The 6,209-nt window shown below is 35.5% G+C and overlaps 1 pseudogene; it reads left to right on the top strand.

Annotated features, from left to right (window-relative positions):
• Positions 1–3,570, top strand: LOC107907634 (galactinol--sucrose galactosyltransferase-like; annotated as a pseudogene).
• The last annotated feature ends 2,639 nt before the right edge of the window (positions 3,571–6,209 follow it).

The raw sequence follows: 6,209 nt of genomic DNA, 5'->3' as shown, positions 1-6,209 counted from the left end.
ATGAGTGGGTCGGGTATGGGGTGTTACACTCATCATTTTTTCACTTCTGCTGATGAGAAGAATTATTATGACCACCCCTTTTGACAATGATGGAGCCACTTACCATGTCCTTATCCACAATTATGCATTTCAAATTTATTATTTTCATTTTAAGGAATTAAGTTCTTGTTGTTCAAGCTTCATTATTTTTCATTAATGTCTCCTTATTTTATCTAACCACAAGTAAACATGATATTAATTTAAAATATTTCTCAAAACCTTTTTTTCACTATATTATTGGTACAAAAGCATATTTGAAGCATGAAAAGTTGAAAACAGTTTTTTAACAAGTCCTTATTAGTAATATTTTCCCCCACATAATTTTAATTCAGAAATTCTCTTCAATACTACAAAGTTATACTCATCCACAATTTTAAAATCTTGCAACTTTAGGTGCATCCAATTATAACAAGCTTTAAGTAGAATTATTGTTTTCTTATAGTTATATATTTCTTTTAAATTGTCTACAATTCAAGTTGATTCGCCACAATCAAATATTCTACTTTCAACTCTTCACATACAATTTCAATCAAATTTCAAGTCTTTAAACATCTTCATTAACTAAGAACTATGTAACTAAATCTTTAAGCACACATATATTATGCATGTATTATAACTCAATAATAATAATAAACTTAACTTAAAAAAGAAAAAGAAACCTTAAAAGAATATTTTTTAGAAAAAAAAACATAAATAAAATTCACCAAATATCTAATGAAATTTGTGAGCAACACTAAAAACATAACAAATCAGATAAACTGGTATTATAAATTTCTCTGCGCATGACAACAAAAATCTTCTATAATTACTTTACACTTGTATATAAGTCTCTACTTGTATAAGTTATTAACTGATTCGCAACTAGTGGACTCAGCCTTGATACATATCAATACGCCCATTGCTTCCTAAGATTTCCTAACAATTTCATTAAGATCAAGAATATGCGAAAAAGCTCTAGATGCTATGAGGCTCCTTGATGGTCAGGTGGCTACTTCAATCACACTCGTAGGAGAAAATTTCCTGGCCAATGCTCATCCCTTTCTCACTCAGGTCCCTTGTAACATTGTTGCCACCCCATCAATATTTTCCCTCGACAACACCGACAGCAACACAGTAAATGATAACTTTGTGGGGTTTGACGTGGAAGAGTCGAGCTGCCGACAAGTAGTTCCCCTAGGCAAGCTTAATGGCATACGATTCATGAGCAAATTTAGGTTTAAACTTTGGTGGAGTACCCACTGGGTTGGAAGCAGTGGAAAAAAGATGGAGTACGAGACTCCGTTCATGCTTTTGGACAAGTTTGACCTGGGTCGCCCTTATGTTATTATGCTTCCACTCATTGAAGGCTCCTTCAGTACTTCTCTTCAGCCTGGGGTTGGTGACAATGTCGACATTTGTGTTGAAGTGGGTCTACAAAGGTCTACGAATCCAGCTTCAAGAGTTGTGTGTACATGCATGGTGGTGATGATCTATATAATCTTGTTAACGAGGCCATGAAGGTGGCTAGGCTCCATTTGGGATCATTCAGGCTCATGGATGAGAAAAGGCCACCAGGTATTGTGGACAAATTTGGTTGGTGCACTTGGGATGCCTTTTATTGTAAGTTTGTAACGTAAATCCTAAAGGGGTGTAGGATGGGGTCAAGGCGCTACAAGAAGAAGGGTGTCCCCTTGGAATGCTCACAATTGATGATGGCTGGCAATCCATATGCATCGACAATGATCCAATTGAAAAAGAAGGTATCGACCGAGCTGCTGTTGGTGACGAAAAGCCATATAGGCTTGTTAAATTTCAAGAGAGTTATAGATTTAAAGATTATGAGAGTACCATAACACTTTCTAATAAAGGAATGGATGCCTTTATTAAGGACCTCAAGTAGAATTTTAGCACCCTAAAAGATGTTTATGTGTGGCATGCTTTATGTGACTATTGGGGTGGGATTAGACCCAATGTCCTAGGGATGCCCGAGTCTAGGATTATTGATACTCATGTCTCACCCGGTTTGCTAAGGACAATGAAGGATTTTGTTGTATGCAACATTGTAAGGGATAGGGTAGGGTTAGTTCCACCGGAGCTGGCCCACCAAATGTATGAGGGCCTTCACTCTCATCTTAAGTCAGTCGGGATCGACGGCGTCAAGATTGATGTGATTGAAGTAAACTCCTCCTCATCAACTCTTTTCGTTTTTGTTACATTTTATAAAGACTTGTTGGAGCTTACACTGTTCTTGCTTGCAGGTGTTTGAGTTGCTATCAGAAGACTATGGTGGTCGTGTGGAGCTAGCTAAAGCTAATTACAAGGCTCACACGGTTTCTTTGAGGAAACACTTCAATGGAAATGCTGCCATTTCAAGCATGCAACAAGCCAGCGGCTTCTTTTTCCTTGGAACAGAAACCATTGCCCTTGTGCGTGTTGGTATGTCTTCAAAATATATTTCTACTTATAAACCAATGCAATCCACCAGCTTTCTTCTTTTTGGTGATATAAGAAATTTCAAATCTGTAGGAGATGATTTTTGGCATAGTGATCCCTACGGGGATCTAACTAGGGCATTTTGGCTACAAAGATGTCACATGGTGCATTATACCTACAACAGCCTTTGGATGGGCAACTTCATACTTCCTGACTGGGATATGTTCCAATAATACCACCAATGTGCTGAACTCCATGCTGCATCACGAGTTATCTCTGGGGGACCAATTTATGTAAGCGATTTTGTTGGAAAATACAATTTCGATTTGCTCAGAAAAGTGGCATTGCCAGATGGGTCTATTCTGAAATGCCAACACTATGCGCGTAACACAAGAGATTGTCTATTTGAAGATCCATTACATGACAACAAAACAGCACTCAAGGTTTGGAACCTCAACAAAGTAAGCCATTAGTTTACTTTACAACAAATTCAGCAAAAAAGGAAAATTGAGTATTCTATTCTCATAAGTATGTTCTTGTTTGTAATGCAAACAGTTTTCAGGAGTTTTAGGAATGTTCAATTGTCATGGAGGAGGGTGGTGCCCTAGCTCACGAAAAATCAAAAGCTTCCCTGAGTTTGCAGTTCTGGTGGATTGCTTTGCAAGTCCTAAATATGTTGAGTAGAGCAATAGAAAGAGCCCGATTTTTGTGGAAGTTGTTAGCATGTATGCTATCTATATGTATCAGTCAACAAAGCTGAAGCTCATGAAGTGGTCACAGAAAATAAAGGTCACACTTGAGCCACTAAAATTCGAGCTACTTATAGTTTCACCAGTGAAAATCTTACCTAAAAAACAGATTCAAATCACTCCAATTGGACTAGTAAACATTCTTAACTCCGGCGACGCAATTCAGTTATTAGCATTTGATGTTGACAAAAATGTGGTCATAATTGGAGTGAAAGGGAGGGGAGAACTGAAGGTGTTCGCATCAGAAAAGCCATGGGGTTGTACGATTGATGGGAGACGTGCTAAGTTTGGCTATGATGAACAGATGGTTACAACTGAAATCCCCTGGGTCAATTCCCCCATGCCATCAACCGTAGAGTACTGTTTTTGACTCATACTACTCTTAAGCTCAACTGCAATCTCTCTTTTCTATGTGTACTCAAAAATCTGATGCTCAACTAGGGATATTTTACACTTGAACGTGTATGGCTGAATCTGGTTTTAAGGGTATTCCGAAATTTGATGTTGAAAACTACATGTTGTATTTTCTAGATAGGCCTTCTTTTTTCTCTTACTAGTTCTTTCATTAGTTTGTTTGTGCTATTTTATCTACATGTTGGATTTGGCTATTGTTCACTTTTGGGATCACGAAACCTTTTAACTGGGGAGTGGCAGAAGCAGGTCCAATAGTAATTTTTACCTCTTGTTCATATTCTTTTTATTCCATGCCTAGAACACAAATCTTTTTACATTGATAACAATATCAATATCAATTAAATTAGGACTTAATCAACCTTTTAATTTATAGTTTTAAACACCCGTCCCTCAATAATTCTTGCGAAAAACTAACTTTTTCTTTGCATTTTTTAATAAAAAGATGGCACAATTTTTATTATTTTCGCCCTAAAAAACCTTTTACTAATTTGAAATATTGGAAAGTGAAAATCGACGCACTCAAAAGAAAACGAAGAAAAACTAAAAACTAAAAAACAATTTTTTTTTCATCTTGAGCAGTTTTGATCAACTATTCTATTAGTGATTCATCTAAGGTTTGTTTGTGTTGATTTTTGAGAAATGATTAGTAGATTTGAAGATTTTAATTGTGTATAATCAGATTTTTCATTCAAGTATTGTAGCTTCGGGATTTTAGTTTCAAAGCCAAGCTTGTTTTGAGCGATCTTTAACTTTTTTATCTTGTTTGCTTCAGATTACTTAAGAGCTTTATTGAAGTTATATACTCTTTGTAGTGTGAAATTTGTTATACCCCCTACTTGAAAGGGAAATGCGGCATCATGAGAAAGTACCAAAGAGGTATTCATGGATGACCTTCAACCACACATCTGTTACCTCCCCACATGAGGTGTACTCGGATGGACCACATTCTTACAACACTTGGTTGGTCGCTAGGTGATTAGTCGCCTAGAAGCATCATCATCCTAGCAACCGCTTTTAGTTGAACACACTCACTTCAAAGAGGGGACCTCCTAGGCGTAACAACTCCGTACTATGACAACCAAGGGAATGTTAGAATAGTACCATACATGACGACAACTAGCTTGCTACTTAGCCGGCCACATGAGTGGGCCACCACCCATACTATCAATGACGTGTAACTACCAGCTAAGGGTCTTTCCCCCTATAAATACCTTCTAAGATAATGAAGTTGTTAGGAAAAATCCAATTTGAAAACGGTTTTTTATCATAGCAGAAGATTAAAATTTTGATTTGTGATATTTATAGCAATAAACATTTCTTGAAATGTACCTATGCTTTGTGCGAGATGATCCTAGATGTTCCTAACTTTCAATTGAATGATCTTCTCCGATATTCTCGCACCACGGGTTGCTTCGAGTGTGGGCTCAAACAATCATGAATCAAACACAGAACCAGAAAAAATTTTCTTATTTTCAGCAGGAAAGTGAATCTCCCTCTTTATAGAAACTGATAGAATTGTTATTCCCAGAAAATAGAATTTATACTCAGAAAATAAATTCTCACTATTTTTTGACAGAATAACAATATCTCAAAGTTATGTGAAACTTTTGTTGTCTTTTTTAGCGCTACTAGTGTCATCTATTTATAGAGAGAGGCGGGAGAATCCTGGTTGAATTAGTAAATTTTGAATAATACTTATTTCATAGAAAAACTAGTCCCATTGTTCTACTAGGAAAGAAGGGCAGCAAATTCTAGCTAAATAAACTAGGGTTGTCGCCCATCATATTTATTATAAGGGGATTTAGGCCTCTTCTATTGTAACGGTTTGATTTTCAGTGGTGACGGAAAATAAGATTTTAGAACCTTATTTTCATTTAAGAACAGTCCATTAAAGAAAAACAAAGAAAAAAAACTTGGTTTTCAAACGACATGTGGCCAATATTTCAAGTAAGTCCCTAAGCTATTTTTCTTTTATTTTTATTAGATTTTTAATCGTAGGAGTTTGATTTAGCTAGCCTGTGTATCAATTTTTTCAATTGTTATACTTTTAGCAAGTTGCCATCATAGAAAAATTGATGAATTAGGATTGAATTTGATAGTTAATAAGCTTAGATCATGATAATGACTAAATTGTAAAGTTAATTAAGCTTGTTAGATAACTTTGTAACATTAGTGACTACATTGAATAGATGAAAATTGTCATGAAATTATATTATAGATACGAAGTAGAAGGTCCCTAATGAAAGAATGTGAAATTGAATTTGGTTTGATGTTAGATATTGAAAAATACGAGTATTACGAATATATGGATTAAATTGAATAAAATGCAAAATATGTTTGACTATGTATTTAAATTTTAATTGGATGTAAACTGATGTTGTTTATATTATTGAATTATCAAACGTAGCTAAAGACGATGCCGGGCCGTTGCGAGAGAAGGGAAAGATTAGAGTCGTAAACGAGTGACGAACATTTTGGTTTGTAATTTTATGATTCGATACCATTCCATTTATTTACATACATATACATGCTTGTTGCATATTAACTACTAAGGTAAGACTATTACTTGTCTTGAATTGAATTGTGTGACAATAT

This window comes from Gossypium hirsutum, chromosome D02 (assembly GCF_007990345.1).
Source record: "Gossypium hirsutum isolate 1008001.06 chromosome D02, Gossypium_hirsutum_v2.1, whole genome shotgun sequence".
Classification (NCBI taxonomy): domain Eukaryota; kingdom Viridiplantae; phylum Streptophyta; class Magnoliopsida; order Malvales; family Malvaceae; genus Gossypium; species Gossypium hirsutum.
Note: the sequence above shows the minus strand (reverse complement) of the source record. Positions and strands in the feature narration are given on the sequence as shown.